The following is a 24,801-nucleotide window of genomic DNA, read 5'->3' on the forward strand; positions in this document are numbered from 1 at the left end:
TGAGCAACAAGGAAGTGGGTTAATGTGCAGCCCGATTAATACTTAAATATATTTCTGTCCAGAACCGATATGCAATTCTTGTCAACCCTGAGGGGACAATTTCATTTCAATAAACATATTGATACAAAGTACCCTGAAAATTCATCTAGTAATCTGTTCTCTAGTCTACCCACCATTTCTCCCACTAGTAGAGTTTTATACTTAAGAGTTCGGCTGGGCGTGGTGGCTCACGCCTGTAATCTCAGCACTTAAGGCCGAGGCAGGCAGATCACCTGAGCCCAGCCTGGGCAAGACCAGCCTGGGCAACATGATGAGATCTTGTCTCTACTAAAAATACAAAAAATTCGCTGGGTGTGGTGGCGTGTGCCTGTACTCCCAGCTACTGGGGAGGCTGAGGTGGGAGAATCACCTGTGCCTGGGGAGTTGAGGCTGTAGAGAGCCAAGATCATGCCACTGCACTCTAACCTGGGCAACCAGAGGGAGACCCTGTCTCAAAATAAATAAATAGAATAAAAATGAAAAAGTCCATTATTTAAAAAATCTGTTTATGCTTCCTGATGAAATGTGTATACAAGAAAGAAAAAGTATTTTTTGAATTTGAAGTTTTTTTTAATGTGAAAACTAATGTGAATGCTTTGAAAAGACTTGATAAAGGCAAAGTGCCAAAAAACGCTGCTGCCAAATTTGGGGTAACAAGACAACTATAAAAATATGGAAAAAGGGGTCATGTATGGTGGCTCACACCTGTAATCCTAGCATTTTGGGAGGCTAAAGTGTGAGGATCTTTTGAGGCCAGGAGTTTGAGACCTACCTGGACAATGTAGTAAGATCCTGTCTCTACAAAAAAAAATTAGGTCGGGGCAGTGGCTCACTAACCTGTAATCTCAGCACTTTCGGAGGCCAAAGCAGGTAGATCACCTTAGGTCAGGAATTCAAGACCACCCTGGCTAACATGGTGAAACCCTATTTCTACTAAAAATACAAAAACTAGCTGGGCGTGGCAGTGCATGCCTGTAATCCCAGCTACTCGGGAGGCGGAGGCAGGAGAATCGCTTGAACCTGGCTGGTAAAGATTGTAGTGAACCGAGATTGTGCCACTGCACTCCAGCCTGGGTGACAAAGTGAGACTCTGTCTCAAAACAAACAAACAAAAAAATTAAAAATTAGATTGGGCACAGTGACTCATGCCTATAATCCCAGCATTTTGGAAGAGGAGGCAGGAGGATCACTTGCGCCCAGGAATTCAAGTCCAGTCTAGGTAACATAGTGAGACCCCATCTCTGCCAAAAAACAATTTAAAAAATTTACCTGGGCATGGTCCCAGCTACTAAGGAGGCTGAGGCAGGCGAATTGCTTGAGCCTGGGAGATGAAGGCTCTAGTGAGCCATAATCATACCACTGTACTCCAGCCTTGGTGACAGAGTGAGACTCTGTCGTAAAAATAAATAAATAAATAAATAAATAAATAAATAAATAAATAAATAAATAACAGCCCAGTGTGGTGGCATGTATCTGTAGTCCTAGCTACTTGGGTTGCTGAGGGGGAGGATGGTTTGAGCCCAAGAATTGCAGGTTATGGTGAGCTACACGCCAGCCTGGGCAACAGTATGAGACTGTCTCTAAAAATAGATACATAAATATAAATTATATGGAAAAAAGAACAAGTATCTATAAAGAGTCTTCCTTCAGACTGGCCCACATGTCCTTACTCCGCTTTTAATGCAAATACTTCTATTGCCCTTATTATGTGCCAGACAAATATCTGAAGTACTTAGCCTACTCATTTTATTATCTTATGAGGTAGATACTATAACTATTCTCATTTTACAGATGAGGAAATTAAAGCTCAGTGAGGTTAGGTAAGAGCCTCCAGATAATTATGTGGTAGAGCCCCATTTTAAACCTGAGAAGTCTGAATTCTAGCTGAAAACACTGGATACCATAGGCAATGCATTATGGTTGTGTCGTATGAAAAAAACAAAAAGACAATTCAGAACACCAATCAGCAGACCCATATTTAAAGAAGGGTTAGGCAAATGAACAAGTTTTATACATTTTAAGTGAAAAGAATGTTTATGTAGTTGTCATTTTATATGACTAACTAACCACTGATTCTAACTGAGTTAAATAAAGAGCTTTCCTCTATTCAAGAGAAGTACAACACTGAGTCATAGAAAAGAGTGTTTTCTCCTTTTACACTGTTGGTGGGACTGTAAACTAGTTCAACCATCGTGGAAGTCAGTGTGGCAATTCCTCAGGGATCTAGAACTAGAAATACCATTTGAACCAGCCATCCCATTACTGAGTATATACCCAAAGGATTATAAATCATGCTGCTATAAAGACACATGCACACATATGTTTATTGTGGCACTATTCACAATAGCAAAGACTTGGAACCAACCCAAATGTCCAACAACGATAGACTGGATTAAGAAAATGTGGCACATATATACCATGGAATACTATGCAGCCATAAAAAATGATGAGTTCATGTCCTTTGTAGGGACATGGATGAAACTGGAAACCATCATTCTCAGCAAACTATCGCAAGGGCAAAAAACCAAACACTGCATGTTCTCACTCATAGGTGGGAATTGAACAATGAGAACACATGGACACAGGAAGGGGAACATCACACTCCGGGGACTGTTGTGGGGTGGGGGGAGGGGGGAGGGACAGCATTAGGAGAGAAACCTAATGCTAAACAACGAGTTAATGGGTGCAGCACACCAACATGGCACATGTGTACATATGTAACAAACCTGCACATTGTGCACATGTATCCTAGAACTTAAAGTATAATAACAATAAAATTAAAAAAAAAAAAAGAAAAGAGTGTTTTCTCATGAGAGGAAGGATGGAATTTAACATTAAAAACAGCAGAATAAGGCCGGGAGCGGTGGCTCAAGCCTGTAATCCCAGCACTTTGGGAGGCCGAGGCGGGTGGATCACGAGGTCAGGAGATCGAGACCATCCTGGCTAACACGGTGAAACCCCATCTCTACTAAAAAATACAAAAAAATTAGCCGGGCGTGCTGGTGGGTGCCTGTGGTCCCAGCTACTCGGGAGGCTGAGGCAGGAGAATGGCGTGAACCCAGGAGGTGGAGGTTGCGGTGAGCCGAGATCGCGCCACCGCACTCCAGCCTGGGGGACAGAGAAAGACTCCGTCTCAAAAAAAAAAAAAAAAACAGCAGAATAGTGTTTTCAACAAATGGTGCCAGGCCAGTTGACCATCTATATGCAGAAAAATGAACCTTGACACACACTTCACATCTTACACAAAATTAATTCAAAATGAATTGTAGACCTAAATGTAAAACACAGAACTGTAAAACTTCTAGAAGAAAACATGGAAGAAAATCTAGGTGACCTTGGGTTTGGCAATGAGATTTTAGATATAACACCAAAGTCATGAAACCTACAAAAGAAAAAATGGATAAACTGGACTTTATTAAAATAAAAAAAAATGCTCTATGTAAAGAGAATGAGAAGACAAGCCACCTCTTGGGGGAAAGCATTGGCAAGCCACATATCTTATAAAAGACTTGTATTCAGAATATGTAAACAACTCCACTATTGTTAATAATACTAAAATGAGTATTTTTGTACATAAAATTTTGCTAGGTTTTTGACCATTAAAAAAATGAGACAGGTCAGGTGTGGTGGCTCGCACCTGTAATCCTAGGACTTTGGGAGGCCAAAGGTAGGAAGATGGCTTGAGTCCAGGAGTTTGAGACGAACTTGGGCAACATGGCGAAACCTCGTCTCTACAAAAAATATGAAAATTAGCTAAGCGTGGTAACGCACATTGTAGTCCTAGCTACTTGGGAGGCTGAGGTGGGAGGATCACCTGAGCCCAGGAGATTGAGGCTGCAGTGAGCTGTGATCGAACCACTGCACTCCAGCTTGGCGACAAAGTAAGACCCTGTCTCAACAAACAAAACAGGATTTGGAAACTAAAGAAAATAATAACGAACTCTTATATGGTATTTACTATATGCCTGAAACTGCTCTAGGAACTTCACATATATATTCATTTTATCCTATGATAATGCTATGAGGTGAGTACTATTATATTATGTCCACTTTACAGATAAGGAGATCGAGGCATAAATGATTAAAAAAAAAAAAAAAACTTGCCCCAAATCACAAAACTAGCAAGTAAAGGAGGTGGCATTTAAACATGTTTTGGCTCCAGTCCATACTCTGAACTATTATATTATAGTGTTAATGACATCAACAGGCATTTTTGAAATATCTACTTTGCAACAAAAGATATTGTATAAGACATAGCAAGAAAAATAAGAGTAGTTTGCCCACAAAAACTCACAGTTATGGGTGAGAAACCTATAGCTAACTCACTATGGGAACAAAGAAGACAAAATGACCTATCCCAGATCAGGAGAATCTCAGGTTTCAAATGAGAGTCGAGATTTCATTAGTGGCGTATGGAAGGTGTAGGTGTGAAAACTGATAAGGATGTAAAAAACACTCAAAGGAGACTGAATTTTAGGTAAATTGGTCATTAACAGCAGGACCATTAAGTAAATAAGCTTTGGACAAATTGACTTCAAGGTGGTTTATATTTTAGTTAATCAATTTTAGGCAACTTTTTGTTTTGTTTGTTCAGATGGAAGCCTTATTGAGCACCTACTATGAAAACAAGTGACAGTCTGAGGATATTGAGATGAATATAAGTTCTCTCTGCCCTAGAGCTGTGAGTCAGAATCACTGAAAGGGCTTGTTAAAAACATATTAATAGATCCACTCCTAGACTTTCTAATTCAGTAGGTCTGAGGTGTGATCGGAGAATTTCTAGTTCTAACAAGTTCCCAGGTGACTCTGATGCTGCCTGTAAGGAACCACACTTAGAGAACCACTGCCCTAGAGGAATCAAAAGTTAATGGAAAGGAAGTTGGTATTTGGGAGGCCTTCACAGCTGAGTTTGTAATGGAAAGAATTTGTAATGGAAGGCCAAAGGGGAAGGGGATTCCGGGTGAAGGTTAACATTTACAAAAGTAGGGACTGTCTAAGAGAGTTCTGGAAAAGCAAGTGTTTTTGGATGTTTAAAAACTGAAGAGGATTCGTGGGAGACCCAGCAGGAAAAGCAGCCCTTGCCTGCTAGGCTAAGGACCTTGACTTATCACAGCAGTCCTTTGGGATTGAAGGATTTTAATCAAAACAAGGGAGAAACAATAATAGTTTTACTACAATGCTCGTTTGACACACATAAAAGTTAGTGATACCTGCTGCATTCTTTAAAAAAAGAGAAAACTAGAACTTTATAGTACAACAATACTGAAAGCAATTATTTCTAAATTATCTTTTCCCAGACAAAAGTGTGTAAGTAGGCTGCATCTTTGGTACAGAACGACTTCTATTAGACATTTTATATTAGAAACTCAAGATAAATTTATTTAATTCCATAACAGTATTTAAATAAGAGTACTTCAATTTTTTCTTCATTTCTAGTTGTAACTAACTACCTGGGAAGGGAATATAGTTAATTTGTCTAGGCAGGTTTTGACATTTAAAATAATGCATAGGCCCAAGGGGTGGGAATTTTCTTTTTTTTTTTTTTTTTTTTCTGAGACGGAGTCTTGCTCTGTCAACCAGGCTAGAGTGCAGTGACGCGATCTCGGCTCACTGCAAGCTCCGCCTCCCGGGTTCACGCCATTCTCCTGCCTCAGCCTCCCGAGTAGCTGGGACTACAGGCGCCCGCCAACACGCCCGGCTAATTTTTTTGTATTTTTTTTAGTAGAGACGGGGTTTCACCGTGTTAGCCAGGATGGTCTCGATCTCCTGACCTCGTGATCCGCCCGCCTCGGCCTCCCAAAGTGCTGGGATTACAGGCTTGAGCCACCGCGCCCGGCCAGGGGTGGGAATTTTCATTACTTAGGTTTACTTTCAGTAAATCAAATCGCTGGTTTATATAAGGTTATCCAGCAGAATTTGTTCCATATTAAGAATCAAAAGAACACTGTAAATGATTATTAATAACATCTCAAATATATTTAAATTTTAGTAGACAATTAAAGCCAGCACAATAATTATGTACATTATCAGTGATTACACTGAGACATAATGCTGGTAAATACTTGAGCACAAATAATCAGATAAAGCTAAGAACAAGAGTTTGGAATTAAAAAAAAATCCAGAAATAAAGAACATTCATGTTCTAAAAAGAACTATGAAATAACAGGGATTTTGTGTCTATTAGTAAAAAGTTGTAATTCAACACTGATATCAGCCAACCACCTATACTTGGTGCTTAGACTAGAAGAGGTACCAAGCACAATCCACTAAGGATGATTTGTGTTCTAAGAGTTGCGTGCCCAAAGAAAACTTGTAGTTTCCAGAACAGTTTGTAAATGTAGCTGTGAGCACCTAATTCACATGTACAATAGGTGGAAGGAAAAATGCTGTTCAGAACACAAAAGGTAAATATTCAAAGCCAAAAAAAATTCCTAAAAATTCACGTGAACATCCAGTGAATTGGCGGGAGGGGGAGGGAGGGGTGAGGACCAGTGGGGAGACAGGACACTCATTTCTGCATACAAACAGCTTTTCCCCTACAGCAACTAGCTTAATTCTAAAAGACTAGAGGAAAAGACTCAATTAAAAAAAGAGAAGGAAAAGAAAGGAAAATAAATTTAGTAAAAGCTGATCTATTGCCAAAAAGTTAATTTTCCCTTTCTTTCTTCAAAGTGTATCTATCAATACCAATATTTTTTAGTAAAGACCATTCTATCAATTTTAAAATACAAAACTCAAAAAAACACAGTCAAGACATTTCAGTATTTCAGATCCATTTAAACTTTGCTTATAGCCTCTTTCTCTCACTTTCCCAATGGCTCTTTCTCTCTCAATCTATTTCAGTCTCTCAACCTTCCTTTTTTTCCTCTAAGTCTGTCTCTCTCTTTCCAGGCACAGAATAGGGGGAGATTATTTTTGGCATTGGAGAAGAAATGTAAGTTTGTACATTTAAAGACTGCAAAGCCTCGTTGATGGTAATCATAAAATTTACTATAAATAGGTTGTAAACCAAGATACTCAACCATACCTGTAGTAAGCAGACATTTCTTATCTGGCTTAGTCTTTCATGTCTTCCTGCCAAGCATTTACTAGAACAAATGATCCACTTATTTACTGCCATGGAGAAAAAAAAGTATTGCACTGCTACCTCTTTGTTTTGAGGAGACAACAGGGCTCAGGGAGCCAAGAAGCAGTGTGGGGGAGACATGGTCAATAAATACTAAATCTGTCCTTGCCATTCCTTGCCTTTGGAATCTTAGCAAAGAACTTAATCGTGCATCCATTCATTCATTTAATCATTCCCTTTGAACTCAGATAACAGCACCAGAGTAGTTGTAAGGAATAGTTAATGAAATAATATGAAAGATTTTTGTTAACATAAAATGTTTTATTTAATAAGTTCTTTAGAAACTGAAATATCCTATGCAACTTATTTGTTAGATTGATTTTTTTATTATATAAACTAATTCCAGAAAATAAATAGAGAATTTTAATGACATTGTAAAATCGTGTAGGTTACCTCCTTTTAGGATTTTTTAGCAGTAAAAAATCCTGTTTCAGTGACCAAACTGGTATCTTTCTCTCCTAAAAGTTATTGTGGCTTCAGAATAGAATATGAAGATTTATTTAATGCATTCATTCAACAAACACATATTGCTCATCTGCTATGTATCAAGAATATAGTATACCCTTTGAAAAAAACTAGGAACTCCAAAATCTGTGGACACAATAATCAAATATTTGTGAAAGGATAGAAGCAAATGAAAATAATTTTCTTCCAAATGCCTATAAATTTATGCCATATTCATAAAATCTACTTTAGAAAGTAGAGAATAATTGGCCAGGTGCAGTGGCTCACTCCTGTAATCTCAGCACTTTGGGAGGCCGAGGTAGGCAGATCACAAGGTCAGGAGTTCGAGACCAGGCTGGCCAATATGGTGAAACCCCGTCTCTACTAAAAATACAAAATTTAGCCAGGTGTGGTGGTGGGTGCCTGTAGTCCCAGCTGCTCGTGAGGTTGAGGCAGGATAATCACTTGAACCCAAGAGCCAGGGGTTGCAGTGAGCTGAGATCACGCCACTACACTCCAGCCTGGGCAACACAGCGAAACTCCGTCTCAAAAAAAAAAAGTAGAGAATAATTGTTTTTGATCAGTCTGACAATAATTCCTATTACCTGAAATATCTGGATAAGAAGTCTACTTTCTGTTTTGGATTTTTAATATACCACATTATAATTTTTTTCTTTTTTTTTTTTTTTTGAAATGGAATTTCACTCTTGTTGCCCATGCTGGAGTGCAATGGTGCAATCTCGGCTAACCGCAACCTCCGCTTCCCAGGTTCATGTAATCCTCCTGCCTCAGCCTCCCAAGTAGCTGGGATTACAGGCATGCGCCACCACACCCGGCTAATTTTGTATTTTTAGTGGAGGTGGGGTTTCTCCATGTTGGTCAGGCTGGTCTTGAACTCCCGACCTCAGGTGATCCGCCCATCTTGGCCTCCCAAAGTGCTGGGATTACAGGCATGAGCCACCACTCCCGGCCAAAATTTTTTTAAAATAAAAGTAATATGAATAATTGCAGAATGTAAAGTAAAAATGGAAGTCTCTTCTGCAATACCCCATAATCCCACTCCCCAGTAGTAACCACTGTTAACATGTTTATTCATCTACACATTTTTTCTCTATGCCCTGTTATGTGATCTGAGAAAGTAGAAATTTCCAAAGTACTGGCAAATTTGACAGTCAAACCTCTGCTACAATTGGTGAAAGCTTAAAAGAATCTTAAGTTACCCAAAGATTGCCAACAGTATATGCCTCTCTCAGTTGGTCAGTTGTGCTTCTGTGCCACACTGCCATATGAGAAGCTGAGTACAGAGTATATCTGTTAATTCCCTCTCTAGTCTTGGTGATATCCCTAAAAGTTGAAGACTTCAAGGTAAGTTCATTGTCAAAGCCTTGTTACCACTCTTCATGGGGCTTTGTGTAATCCTGTTAATAATTCCCAAACTCAGATGTTATGACACTGCGTGTTGGATATTTCCAGCAGGCAAGTGTTTAACATGATCCCTTTCCCAGCCAGTTCTTTCATTCTATTTTGTTTATTTTGATGCTTTGTTGTTGTTGCTGTTTTTGATACAGAGTTTTTCTCACTCTGTTGCCCAGGCTGGAGCGCAGTAGCCTCAAGGCCTTGACCTCCCTGGGCTCAGGTGATCCTCCCACCTCAGCCTCCAGAGTAGGAACCCCAGAAACCCCGGCTCTACTAAAAATACAAAATTAGCCGGGTGTGGTGGCGTATGCCTATAATCCCAGCTACTCAGGAGCCTGGGACTACAGGCATGTGCCACCATGACTGGCTAATTTTTAAATTTTTTGTAGAGATGGGGTTTTGCCATATTGCCCAGGCTCATCTTAAACTCCTAGGCTCACAAACGATCTGCCCACCTTGGCCTCCCAAGGTGCTAGGATTACAGGTGTGAGCCACGGTGCCCAGCTCTCTCATTCTACTGATGTCAGAGAGATGCTCATAATTCTGGCCAGACATGCAAGTAAAAAACAGGTTAATATTTATTCACTCAATAAGTACTTTTGAACACTTGCTTTATGTCAATGAATATTTAAGAATGAATGCCCTGAGAGGCCATCAAGGCCAAACTTCCCATTTCATCAATAAGAAAATTGAGGCCCAGGAAATGAAGAGACTCTCCCAGAATCGCACAGCTCACTGACTAAGCAGAGTTAACTAAGGACCTGGGTCTATATTCAGGTTAGGGCTCTATAGCAGAGGAAGAGGCTTCTAGAAAATGTAAGCATCCTAAGGAAATAAACAAAATTTGAAAAAAAAGGACAATTTTTTAAGATAAATACATAAAATATAGCATGATTAGGTCCTTAACAATCCTTTATGGCTTCCAAGAAATCACTACTGAGAACAGAAAAATAGAAGAACAATGTACAAGAAACATCAAAGGCAGGATTAACAATTTAGCTTCATTTCTGAGTAAAACACGCTATATCCTCCATGTGAACTGCTCATAAGATCTTTTAGATCAGAAGACTTTCCAATAGCCAGAACAAAACCCAGTGCTAAATTCTAGAAGTACATGAAGAGCCTGTTGTATTTATTAATCATCTTGGATCAGGCCCTATTCTGTGAAAGGATGCTGATGTATTTCTGTTTGAGGCACTATATTTCATATTGTTATCATACAATGTTGTGGAAAGAAACTTTTTTGATAGTTGGAGTCTAGTCTTGTGTCAAAGGCATGGGAAAGAAAAGTTTTTTTAAAAATTTGTTTATGGGGCTGGGCACGGTGGCTCATGCCTGTAATCTCAGCACTTGGGAGGCTGAGGTGGGTGGATCACGAGGTGAGGAGTTCAAGACCAGCCTGGCCAACATGGTGAAACCCCATCTCTACTAAAAATACAAAAATTAGCCAGGCGTGGTGGCGGGCGCCTGTAATCCCAGTTACTTGGGAGGCTGAGGCAGGAGAATCGCTTGAACTCGGGAGGTGGAGGTTGCAGTGAGCCGAGATCATGCCACTGCACTCCAGCCTGGATGACAGAGCGAGACATCATCTAAAAAAAAAAATTTTTTTTTTGTTTATGGCTAGGTGTGGTGGTTCATGTCTAATGCACATTAGGAGGCCAAGGTAGGTGGATTGTTTGAGCCCAGGAGTTTGAGACCAGTCTGGGCAACGTGATGAAACCTTGTCTCTACAAAAATTAAAAAAAAAAAAATTAGCCAGGTGTGATGGTGCATGCCTGTAGTTCCAGCTACTTGGGAGGCTGAGGTGGGAGGATCACTTGAGACCAGGAGGTAGAGGTTGCGGTGAGGCGAGATTGCGCCACTGCACTCCAGCCTGGGTGACAGAGCAAGACCCTATTTAAAAAATATATATATAAATTTTTTTTTATTGGCTGATTTGCAGTTTACCAATCAATATGGCTTCAGCTAAGTGCATTATGAGACTCAGTCTCGTGTAAATTAGACATAAATGAAATTAGGGAAGACTTTTGGAGCTAATGCATTATAGTCTTTTATTTTTACTTCATTTTTAGCTTGTGTTTTCCATCTAATCCTTCTACTAGTACACTCTCTGATGATTTATATTCATTTACCTTGAATTCAAGAAATTGTCAAACTGCCGTATGTTGCTACACTGAGACAAATATTCCACAAAACTTTATTTAAGAGTGAGATAACTGTCATATTCATTTAATAATATAGTAGCCCCCTTAACTCTCCAATATTTTGATATCTGCTGTTAAGTCATTGGCATAGACAACTGGATAAATGCCCACTGTAATAAAGTCTTTGTTTTTTGTTTTTGTTTTTGAGATGGAGCCTCAGTCTGTTACCCAGGCTGGAGTGGAGTGGCACAATCTTGGCTCACTGCATCCTCCGCCTCCTGGGTTCAAACGATTCTCAGAACTCAGAACTCCTGAGTTCAAGTGATACTCAGAACTGAGCCTGGGTTCTGGCTCAGTCTGCTGAATAGCTGGGACTACAGGCATGCGCCGCAACGCCCAGCTAAATTTTGTATTTTTAGTAGAGACAAGGTTTCACCACGTTGGCCAGGCTGGCCTCGAACACTTGACCTCAGGTGATCCGCCTGCCTCGGCCTCCCAAAGTGCTGGGATTATAGGCGTGAGCCACTGTGCCCAGCCTCAGTCTTTGAAATAGACTCAAAGAGAGTTCTTTGATTCTAGTGCAATTATTTGGTTCTATAGAGTCCACTTACTATCTGCATTAGTAGTTGCTAATTTTTGGATTCTTTTTTTTTTTCTTTCAGAGACAAGGTCTTGCTCTGTTGCCCAGGCTACAGTACAGTGGCACAATCATGGCTCATTGTAGCCTTTAACTCTTGGGCTCCAGCGATCCTCCTGCCTCAACCTCCCTAATAGCTGGGATTATAGGCATGAGCCACTGCACCCAGCACTGGTTCGGATTTTATATGCTGAAAAGTTTAGTCCTACTGGATCACCATAGTAATAATCTATACTAATTTTCCATATAAGTGTTTAGTGAAAAGTATTTCTACAATACAAATTGTAGTTCAAATAAGTAAAACTACATTTAAATGTAATTATAAATAGCCTGATGAAATAATGTATAGCATGAGGAAGCAGAAGGATCATGTCTTAAAGGTAAGAATGCCTGGACTTGAGACCTAGTTCTGCCAAAAACAAATAGATCTTGTAAGTTTGGAGATCTCATTGGCCTCTCTGTGATTTCTCATCTGATAAAGATGACAGTTATGACAGGACTTTGATTTCTTCACAACATTATTGTGAAGATCAAATGAGCTGTTGTACATCAAAAAGCTTTTTAAATTGTAAAGTGCTATACAAAATCAGAAATACTATAATAAAATATTTGTAAAACAACAAAGTAATATTTCGTTCTTTTTTTTTTTTTTTACAGCTGAAGAGGTATAGAATGGCATTTTTGGGGGGGTTCTTAATTCATTTTATTGGATCTTTGCTATACAACTCAGATTTCAGGTAACTATACTTATTGTGTGATCTGACTTTAAAGAAACAGTATTGTTTACATTGTCTAGGAGACCGTGTGTAGGCTGGACACAGTGTCTCATGCCTATAATCCCAGCACTTTGGGAGGCTGAGGCAGGAAGACGGCTTGAGCCTAGGGGCTGAATACCAGCCTGAGCAACATGGTGAGGCCCCCCTACTAAAAACAAAACAACACAAAAAAACAAAACAAAACAGGCATGGTGGCCTACACCTGTAGTCCCCAGCTACTTAGGAGGCTGAGGTGGGAGAATCTCTTGAGCCCAGGGGGTTGAGGTTATAGTGAGCCATATTTGTGCCACTGCACTCCAGCCTAGGTAACAGAGTGAGATCTTGTCTCAAAAAACAGTGTGCCTATGTCCACCATTAAGAATTTTAACCAGCTTCTGTAATATGTGTTCAAGGTTAAAAACAACAACAACAACAACACATTAGGCTCAGACTTTCCACTTTACTAATAAAACATATACTAAATATCTTCTGGGGAAAATCTAGAGAATGTCATTCTACCAAAAGTTAGTAACAGTCAACTTGAAGTACAGAAGAACTTGAAGGAAAATGAAAAGAAACCAGACTTGAAAGATAATCAAAGTCTCCAGGAGAGTCTTTTCTCCAGTCAAGTATGTACTCAAAGCTTTTTAAAAGAGAGGAAAGAGCTATTAGAGTAATAAGAATAGTTGATATGAGGCCGGGCGCGGTGGCTCACGCTTGTAATCCCAGCACTTTGGGAGGCCGAGGCGGGCGGATCATGAGGTCAGGAGATCGAGACCACGGTGAAACCCCGTCTCTACTAAAAATACAAAAAATTAGCTGGGCGTGGTGGCGGGCGCCTGTAGTCCCAGCTACTCGGAGAGGCTGAGGCAGGAGAATGGCGTGAACCCGGGAGGCGGAGCTTGCAGTGAGCCGAGATCGCGCCACTGCACTCCAGCCTGGGTGAGAGAGCGAGACTCCGTCTCAAAAAAAAAAAAAAAAAGAATAGTTGATATGAAAGAATATAAGAATGGTGTCAAGGGAGTGAGTCAGGCAAGGAAGATGAAGCACAAATGCACAAGTGTTCTTAAGGGAGAGAGAAACTGAAAAATGCGTACGAAAAGAAAGGTAATAAGCTAGGAAACTTCAGACATCCCTGTGGTTACACACTAAAAAGAGAGTTCTTTATGTCCATATCTATCTAAGCCACTAGACTTTAGCTCCTTAAAGCAAGGTGCCATATCTTATTCATTCTTATGTATCCTGCAGCAGCTAGCACAGTTCCTTGCTCATGGAAGGTGCTCAATGGAAGTTGAGTTGAACATGAATAAAAGTCACCTGGACCATAGCTTATGGGCTAGCTATAAAACAAAGTGAAAGGAACAAAGCAAAACAAATCTCAATAAATATGTAGTGGCTCATTTATTTATTCTACAAATTCTTAGGAAGCACCATGTGCTAGGAAGGCTCTGTGGATAAAGCAATGAATCATGTGTTAGGATTCTGTTTTTCTTTACAGAAATATAACCCTGATCTTCAAATTTAGCATTATAAGGAGAATTTTCAGATGATCAGGAGACAGACCACTTGGTCCTGCCTATTTGCCCTGGCTTTCCCTTGGCATCGGGATCTTTGAACTGACTGATGTTAAGACAAACATACTAGGGGCAGGAGGGTTATGGCTAGCCCTTTTGGCATTCTGGCCCATGCATAGGCAAATGACCCTCTTCTTACCTCCTGCACTACAACTAAAATAGTTTATTACAGATTAGGGGATTTAAAAAATGGGAACAAACCTGAATAATTGCATGAATTTGGATAACCTGGGTTAAAACTATTCCTTGCTCTCCAAAACTCATGTGCTACCCTGGAAGAGGAAAAAAACCACAAAAAACAGATCTGATCTGTGCCCTTCCTTCTTAGCTCTGTTTGCTACTATGTGATGGATCAGGAGAGCCATTGTTAATAACAATTACCTAACAGTACACATCTAAACCTTCTGAATCCTTGACCTTTGGAGATCAAATCTAATCTCACATCAATTTTGAGCCCACCCACTTAGTAAAATGTTCCTATCTGAGGGCTAGCCTCTTTCCTTGGCAATTGTCAACAAGAAAGACCTAGTCCTTCAGACAAGACTGTACTCTCAGATCTGAGGCTTTACTATTATGAACCCTTCAGAATAATTGCTTCACAACACAATAAGATGAACATCCCTCCAAAAGATACACACATACAGTGATAGTATAGGTGGAAATGTTAGTTCCCTACCATGAACGCACTATTCCCTAATTTCTTCTTTATATATATTTTAAAGACTTAAACGTTGTTGATTATGTCTACATATCCCACTGAATTCCATATGCATATCATACAGAAAGGCAAAAACATTTATGTACACAGGTCCAAAATTTGAACCCACATGTCAGCTCAAAGTACTCCATGAAGAGAAGGGGGTTGTATACGGAAATGATAGAGAGAGGAAGAGAAGCCACTCTTTTTTGTTTTGTTTTGTTTTTTTGAGATGGAGTCTTGCTCTGTCGCTCAGGCTGGAGTGCAATGACGTGATCTCGGCTCACTGCAACCTCTGCCTCCCAGGTTCAAGCAATTCTCCTGCCTCAGCCTCCTGAGTAGCTAGGATTACAGGCACCCACCACCAAGCCCAGCTAATTTTTCTATTTTTAGTAGAGGTGGGGTTTCACCATGTTGGTCAGGCTGGTCTTGAACTCCTGACCTCGTGATCCACCTGCCTCGGCCTCCCAAAGTGCTGGGATTACAGGCGTGAGCCACTGTGCCTGGCCAAAGCCATTCTTTTTATTTTATTTTATTTTATTTTGAGACGGAGTCTCGCTCTGTCGCCCAGGCTGGAGTGCAGTGGCGCAGTCTGGGCTCACTGCAAGCTCCGCCTCCCAGGTTCATGCCATTCTCCTGCCTCAGCCTCCCGAGTAGCTGGGACTACAGGCGCCCACCACCACGCCTGGCTAATTTTTTGTATTTTTAGTAGAGACGGGGTTTCACTGTGTTAGCCAGGATGGTCTCGATCTCCTGACCTCGTGATCCGCCCGCCTCTGCCTCCCGAAGTTCTGGGATTACAGGCGTGAGCCACCGTGCCCGGCCAAGCCATTCTTTTTAAATGTCTGCCATGTGTTGATATAATCTAACAACACTCACAATCATCATCTCCTGGAATCTTCACAAGAACTCTGATTTAGGAACAATTATGCTCATTTTATGGGTGTAGAAAACAAAACACAAAGGATCTAAGTGAAGAAGTCTTCATATTTACTTATAATTATTGTGCTAAATTAGATAGAACTCAGCTTCACGAACTCAATGGATTGTGCTAAATTAGACTGCACTCAGCTTCATGAACTCAATGGACAGTTACTGTGAATTTACTATGTGTAAGTATTACAAAGTATCATAGAGTAAACAAAGTGGCATACATTCTCTGACCTCAAATTACTTCCACTCTAGTAATGGAGAAGAAAAACACTCCACTAATGAGGAGATTGTTCATAACCACTGAAATAATATTTTTAGATGACAATAGTGGGAGTGGAAGCAACCACCTAGTAATTTAAAAAGTGAATGGCTGGTGAGGAATAAAAGGCAATGAACATGTAACAGTATACTCCCTGGACATGTTGGTTCAAGTTAAAAACTCTCAAGTTCCTTTAAAAATGAAATTTGCTCAGTTATATTGAGTCATTCTTTTAGAGACAGCCTTAGGGTAGGGGCATTAATTAGAATTAATTGTAGCAGATGCAAATCTAGCACAGATCTCTACTTTAAAAGGGGCTGGGGTGGGGGGTGGGGAGGAAGTGGGGAACAGCCTCATATGTTTCCAGAAAAAAAAAATTGTTCCAGAAAGATCAAAAAGGAAAGCCATTTACAAAGGGAAGCTACATCAGAAGGTAAGAAAAGTATGAACAGAAAGAGAACAGCTGCTTTCACTAAGAAAAACTACATTTGGCAATATATTGTAGTGGCTAAGCACATGGATTTAAACATCAAAAAAACCTGTTCGGATCCAGGCTCTCCTGAAGAAAGTTATTTGGCATCTTTGAGCCTCAGGTTTCTCATTTGTCACTCCTATGACAAATCAACACATGTGTGTATCAGTCTGTTCTTGCAGCCATGAGATTCACATTAAAGCTACATATAGATACAAGTTAAAAAATGTGAACCTGTGTACATACAATTTTTTTGCATCATGGGGAAAAATAATAATACTTTATATGGTGGTTATAAAGGTTAAAGAGGTAAGTGTAAATAAAGTTTCTGGGGCATTGTGAGCTCTCAGTAAATTGTCCGTATTGAGATTATTCGGTGAGTTAAGGAGTTGTGCCCTTGAATTTAGTGAATAGTTGGTAATTCACTACTGTCATATTCAATAGAATGCTAGGCAATTTTTAAGATATATTCTACAATAGTGGTTCTTAACTCATGAATAAGGGGCATTTTGAGAGTTGGTAGGAAAGGTTTTTGGACATCCCAATCACAGAGGTGGGAGTGAGGAAGTGACATTTGGAATGAGTAGGGATGCTAGCTGTCCTAGACTTCTCAGGAAAGTCCTACATATAGAAGGATGCATTCTACATGATTTTCAAATGTCCCTCTAGACAAAAGGAAAAACCTGCTGATGATCTAGAACCAACTCCATTTTACTGATAATATAAAGAGTTTTTTTTTTTTTTTTTTTTTTTGAGACGGAGTTCCAGTCTTGTTGCTCAGGCTGAAGTGCAATGGCGCAATCTCAGCTCACCACAACCTCTGCCTCCTGGGTTCAAGTGATTCTCCTGCCTCAGCCTCCCAAGTAGCTGGGATTATAGACATGCACCACCAGGCCTGGCTAATTTTGTATTTTTAGTAGAGACAGGGTTTCTCCATGTTGGTCAGGATGGTCTCGAACTCCCGACCTCAGGTGATCCGCCCGCCTAGGCCTCCCAAAGTGCTGGGATTAGAGGCGTGAGCCACCACGCCTGGCCAATATAAAGAGTTTTGAGAGTTTTTGAAATAACTGTAATATGGATTTTCTAGGAATGTAGCTATTATGCACATGGAGAAAACAATGTATGTGCTTTGTTTTGCTTGGAATTTACCAAGCATAGTTCACCAGTTTAGAAGAATCATGTCACTGCTTTGACAAATTAACACACCTGTGTATCAATTGGCTCTTGTAGCCATAAGCTTTACATTAAAGCTACATACAGATACAAGCATCTAACTTCTTTACTATGCCTTCTAATGTAGTCAAGCCTGATAATTTCATATTATTTTATTATTAATATTTTGCTTTTAATTATCCTAAATATTATAGATAAGGCATTATATTGCTTTTCAAAATAAATTGTTTATGTACATAAATATATTATCTATGGATTCCAGATGAGGGTAATAACAAAGGCATTACAAAATATTTGCTATTAAAAGGGAGTGTGGGGTCTGATGGGATTGAGAACTATGCTCTAGGATTATATGTAATGACAAAAAATATATCAATAGTATTATCTATGATTTGACCCCCCCCTTTTTTTTTTGAGAGAGAGTCTCTGTCACTCAGGTTGGAGTGCAGTGGCATGATCTCGGCTCGCTGCAACCTCCACCTCCTGGGGTCAAGCCATTCTCCTGCCTCAGCCTCCCGAGCAGCTGGGATTACAGGCATGTGCCACCACGCTCTGCTAATTTTTATATTTTTAGTAGAGACAGGGTTTCACCATGTTGCCCAGGCTGGTCTTGAATTCCTGACCTCGAGTGATCCGCCCACCTCGGCCTCTCAAAGTGCTGGGATTACAGGCATAAGCCACCACGCCTGGCTCCATTTTTATAAACAAACAAAACCCACAAGAACTCACTCTTTTTTCCCTCATAACATTTTACAGAATTAGAGAAATAAGAGAGCCAGTAACCCAACTGAAGAGGCCTCTTATGTACACTATAATTCTGTAGCATTTTGATCTCAGGAATCAGATGGTAAATGAAAGGTAAGTTCTCATCCTGGCTTTATTACTTAAGCCACATAATTTAACTTTTATAGGTCTATTTTTTAAATCTGAAAAGCTTGAGACTTAAGTTACATTATCAATATATAAGATTTCCAGCTTTATGTTTCTATAATTCTAAAGCAAGTTTTCCTGATTATAGGTTTAGGTAGCGTTTCACAAAGCATGTTCTAAAGAACACTGGTATGATAGGACATTTATGGGTATTAAGTAGAGCTCTGTGGTCAATATATTTGAGAAAACACTATTAAAGTTAATCATATTTCTTTAGGTAAGATTTCTTAATTGTTTAACTTGAGTATCATGAGTTTTCAAGAGAAAAAAATGCAGTGTGTAGCATTTCCTACATTTATTTCAGCATAGAATCTCCCCTCTCCACATACCCTGAGAATCTCAAGGGAAATTGTGTTCTGCATAGCAGGTGTTGTGACACACTAATTTAAGATGATGTATGGTATTTTAGAAGTTTTTATTTTCAAAGGAGTCAATCTCCATGCTGAATTTTCAGGCATTATAATATGCAATGGTGAAAACAGTTTCAGGTAGTGATTCTCTTAAATCACATCATATGTTGGAATCTTAACTAATCCTTGTTAGTTCTGTTTGGCATAAAGAAGGAACTGAAAAGGTTAACTAGAGAACACAAATTAAAATGTATGATGAGCGTAAGTCATTTTAGAATCAAAGAGTGAAATACAGGCTCTATCTTCACATCAAAAGATTTGCTCTATTTCATAAATTCTGTAAAAAAAAAAAAAAAAAATAAAGTTTGGTTGGCCCATTGAGTTAAAACAGTTAAATCTAAAAGCTGCTTATGAAAAAAAAAGCACAAGTTATAGAAAGAATATACTATTATATACGGAAGATAAATAGGAAGAAGTTAGAAGATTTGAGATGTTAAAAATATTGTTCTTTCCTAGCTATTTTTGGGATTGGAACACCAATATAGACAAGCTAAATAAAAAAGTAGAATACAATTCTGGAAAGAATGCAAATAACGAGATTATTCCTGTTGCAGAAAAGCATAATTCTTTTTACTAATGATTATTTTAAAGGTCAGCTGGTGGAAGTTTACTGAATTTGTTTTGTGTAGGTGTACCAGCCGTTGGTATTAGTTTAAAACAAAAACAAAGTTTAATGCTTGACATTTAAGGAGTTATTTCATATTATATAAATCTCAAAATTCTTTCTTTTTTTTTTTTTTTTTGAGGCGGAGTCTCGCTCTGTTGCCCAGGCTGGAGTGCAGTGGCGCGATCTCCGCTCACTGCAAGCTCCGCCTCCCGGGTTCACGCCATTCTCCTGTCTCAGCCTCTCCGAGTAGCTGGGACTACAGGCGCCCGCCACCACGCCCGGCTAATTTTTTTTGTATTTTTAGTAGAGACGGGGTTTCACCGTGGTCTCGATCTCCTGACCTCGTCATCCGCCCGCCTCGGCCTCCCAAAGTGCTGGGATTACAAGCGTGAGCCACCGCGCCCGGCTTAAATCTCAAATTTCAAAATATAAATTATTTAGTGGGTGGAATATCTGTTGTAAAATTTTAACATCTAGTTTATTTTCCCTGCCATACAGTATGTTTCCGTGCGACAGTCTTCAGCACAAGATGGTGTATGAAAACTAATTTTAGGCCGGGCATGGTGGCTCACGCCTATAATCCCAGCACTTTGGGAGGCCAAGGTGGGTGGATCACTTGAGGTCAGGAGTGCGAGACCAGCCTGGCCAACATGGTGAAACCTCGTCTCTACTAAAAAATACAAAAATTAGTTGGGCGCGATGGTGTGCGCCTGTAATCCTAGCTACTGGGGAGGCTGAGGCTGGAGAATCGCTAGAACCTGGGAGGAGGAGGTTGCAGTGAGCCGAGATTGCGCCACTGCACTCCAGCCTGGGTGACATAGCGCTTCATGAAAAAGGATGGGAGTAAGCGCTTGAAGGATGTGCTTGATGGTGTGGAAAAGGAAAGTTGAGAAGTAGAAGCCATGAACAATGTGAACAAAGACACAGAGTTGGAAAGTCAGGGCGTGTATTGCGAACAAGTTTGGATAAGACTAGTGTGAATGTTTGAGTCCAGATTACAAAGATCCTTGAAAGAAAGGCAGTGGGGAGGCTTTGTTAGTTATCATATGCTTAGAAACACAGGTACAGGCATAATGAACACAATACTAAACTTTCAATGCTATCTTGGATAGGAAAAAGAACTCCTGTTAAGAGGACACTTTTAAAAAAATTATAAAATGTAAGGGAATCCTTCTACTTGATAACTCAATTTAAATACTGATATCCCTTGGCATATCAAAAACAAACTTTCAAATAGAGAAACAGAAAGAGAGAAATTATCATCAGTTTCTAAAAACAGACTATGAATGTTTTGTTCAAAGTGTCTTGCTTTAATTCAGATAAACATAATTGTAAGATTGCTTTGCTAGAGTTAAAACTCTTAGTTACGAAACTCAACAGAATGCTTTATTTCTTTGGACTCATCAACCATTAGACGTTGAAGTGATGAATCGTTATCTGTGCTGCACTTAGACCGTGGCTATCCAGTAGTTTATTTATGTTGGCAGTGTATCTCACCAAAACACTATGCTTTCCAGCTTCCCCTGCAGCTACTCATGTTCTTTCATTGCTTCTGGTCAGTGAAATCTAAGCAAGTATTTTTTGGGTGAGTCTTCCAGGAAAGTGTTTAGGGGTGGGGTTAATTTTTGTTCTGCCAGGAAAATGAGTGGGATAGCTGGAATCATGATAGCCATGGCATCTCTGTTAATGTTTTTGGTGCCTTTGAACAGAATAGGAAGAATCCCCCATCTTTGCAGATGAGTTAGAAAATTTCCTCCTCTGGGTAGAAGGAATCCCTCAGAATACACAGCCCCCATTCATTTCTTGGTCAGGTGTCTTCACAGTAAATAAACTACACAACTGTAAGGAAAGGAGGCCATGCTCTAAAGATAGCAAACCCAAGGAGAAAAGCAGCCTGGCCTTTGCTGCCCATGGATGTGCCATATCAGCATCAGCCCTGCATTGGCTACTTCCAGACTTCCTTTATGTGAGAGAAAAATAACATTTATTTTGTTACTGTTATTTCTGATTTATTTTACTAGCAGCTAATTGCTAGTAAAGTTAAGACTACATGGTATGATTTGAGAATTGCTATCATTAATTAATTAAGCAATTGTTCCTTGTGAATTCTGTATCAGAAATTCTATGATGTACTAGAGATAAACACAGAATTTGCAACTAGGATGTGAAAGACAGATATGTACACATACAGGTAATTATAGCATAATGTCATATGCTTGTTCAGTTTGCATACTGGATAGAGACATCTGGGCAAAAGGTTAGTGGGGACTGTGCTTTGATAGACTGCATGCACCCAGAGGGAAACATATCCTAATTCATCTCCACAAATGGGTACCTCTTTTTAAAAATGCTTCAACCAATAATAATGCTTTATCATTTAGTTCAGTGATTACCAAACTTATTTTAGCAGCCATTAGCCTTCTTTGAAAGAATAATAATACAGAAACACAACTTACTAGTTCAGATGTTTTGGAGAGATCTAACTCAGATTAGATATAAAAGAGAATTTGCTGGTTAATTTAACCACACTTACTGTAAGACTTGGGCACAGCCTGTTAAGGGAGTACATAGCAGGGTTTTTAGAAAAAGCTTCACAGAGGAAGTGATGCTTGAGATGAATCTTGAAGGATGATTTTAAGAAAAGGACAAAATGGGAAACAGCATACTATGCTGAGGAAAGATACTATACTTTGCATATGCAAAGATATCTAAAAGAGCACATCCTGTTTAAGAAGTGACAGGTGGTTCATTAAAGGCAAGGGTGAGAGAGAGAAGCTGGTGGTTAAATGGCTGCAGGTGCTGGTGGTAAGAGAAGGGCAAATCATTAAGGAACATATATGCTTGTGAAGTTAGGCTTTATTTTATAAATTATGTGAAGTCATTTAAAGAGCAGAGTCATTAATATGAACAGGGTATGTTTTAGGAGGATTTTGGGATTATACTTAGGATACTAAAACAATAGACGAAATGCAAAAAGCTCAGGCAAGAGCTGACAGGCTGACTTATAACTCTAGAGTGCATTAGGATGAAGGGGCTAGATTAATGAAAATATTTACTAGGCAGAATTGGTAGATCTTGGTGAGGCTGGGAGAGAAAAGTGAAGGATTACTCCTAGGATTCTGCATTAGGTGACTATTCATATTATTACATGATTTTTAGCGTGATAGTACCATTTTTTTTTTTTTTTTTTTTTTGAGACGGAGTCTCGCTCTGTCGCCCAGACTGGAGTGCAGTGGCGCAATCTCGGCTCACTGCAAGCTCTGCCTCCCGAGTTCACGCCATTCTCCTGCCTCAGCCTCTCCGAGTAGCTGGGACTACAGGCACCCGCCACCACGCCCGGCTAATTTTTTTTTGTATTTTTAGTAGAGACGGGGTTTCACCGTGGTCTCGACCTCCTGACCTCGTGATCCGCCCGCCTCGGCCTCCCAAAGTGCTGGGATTACAAGCGTGAGCCACCGCGCCCGGCCTACCATTTTTAATAAGAGAGGGTCATGCAAGACCAAGAATCAATTTTGGGGAAAAGACAATGAGCTCAGTCATAGACATATGTATCTTGCAATGTGTACAGCCTGTCTAGGTGGAGATATCCAGGAGGAAAGTGACAGTATAGATATAAATGTGTGATGAGAACTCTGGATTGAAGATGTACATTTGGGAGTCATAAGCATAAAGATGGTAGTTAAGACTTGTAGATGTGATCATCTAAGATTTAAAGCTTGTTTGGGTCCAATATGAGAAAGGGGCTCAAAGAGGAAAAGGGATCCATTATGGCCTCCATGCCACCAAGTATCTTCCCACTATGTAGTCAGTGTCTGAAATTGCCGTTGTTTTGATTTATTCTTTTAGGTTAAGGTTTATTTCTAAATAATTACCTCATAAAAATAGCTTTGGGAGGAATTAAACAGAGAAGCTTAATAAAGAGAACAAATGAACTAGGTATCCAGAGACCAGTTTCTAACACTGACTGCCTGGGTGATGTTCATTCAGCAAGTCATTTTGCCTCAGATTCCTAATGTGGAAAATGCAGAAGTAGGACCAAGTGATCTTCAACGTTTGGTAGACTACGATTCCACCAATCATAACGACTTAGTTTAGTTCAGTGATTTTCAAACTTATTGGGCAGCAATAAGTTTGAAAGAACTTATTGAAAGTTCAAAAGTTCTTTCTTTGAAGAATTTTGAAAGAACTCTCATGCAGAAACACATGTATTCAGATGTTTTGGTTGCAGAGGTCTAACTCAAGTTAGTTTGGATGTAGAAGAGAATTTACCAGTTAATTTAGCTACATTATGTGAAAAGGTGCAGCTGGGACCTCAGGGATCACCAGACCCTGAGACTGGTGCACTGACAGGAATTGTTCTCTACATTTCTCATTTGAGTGGTGGCTTCATTCTACACAAGGCCATTCACCATTCTGACTTCCTTCTGGGCTCTACTGCTATGGTGGAATAGCCCTTCTCCCCTTAGTTCCACCTGAAAATATCCTGGGGAAGAACTCTGCTTGCTTTGACTTGAGTCCTGTGTCCACCATTGTAACCAAGAAGTTGGGGGATTCTTTGAGCTGTAGCTGCACTAGAATTACCGATCATGGTGCAGGTAGAAACAGTTTCCCCAAAGACAAAGAGCATTGTTCAAAGAAAAAGGTTACTGGGCAGACAAATAGATGGTCAATATATTAACAGATAAAACACAGGCTTTCTTGTTCAGGACCCGTTTACCTTGTTCCGGACCCATTTACCTTGTTCCTTTCGTGTACTCTAGGTGGCTTCTGAAACATACCTTTGAAAACCCCAAGAAGATGCTTGGAGTACAGCTTTAAAATAGTTATCCCTCAGTATCCTTGGTGGATAGTTTCTGGACCCCCTCATACCAAAATCCATGGATCCGTAAGTCCCTTATATAAAATGGCATATATTTGCATATAACCTATGCATATCCTTCCACATACTTTAAATCATCTCTGGATTACTTGTAACACCTAATATAATGTAAATGTTATGTGAATAGTTGTTATACTTTATTGTTTATGGGGTAATGACAAAAAATAAGTATCTGTACATGTTCAGTAGAGACATAACCATTCACTTGTTTTTCTGAGTATTTTTGATCCTAGGTTGGTTGAAACCAAAGGTATGGAATCCACGAATGTGGAAACCACAGCTATGGAGGGCTGATTATAATCGATT

Source organism: Symphalangus syndactylus, chromosome 10 (assembly GCF_028878055.3).
Source record: "Symphalangus syndactylus isolate Jambi chromosome 10, NHGRI_mSymSyn1-v2.1_pri, whole genome shotgun sequence".
Taxonomy (NCBI): domain Eukaryota; kingdom Metazoa; phylum Chordata; class Mammalia; order Primates; family Hylobatidae; genus Symphalangus; species Symphalangus syndactylus.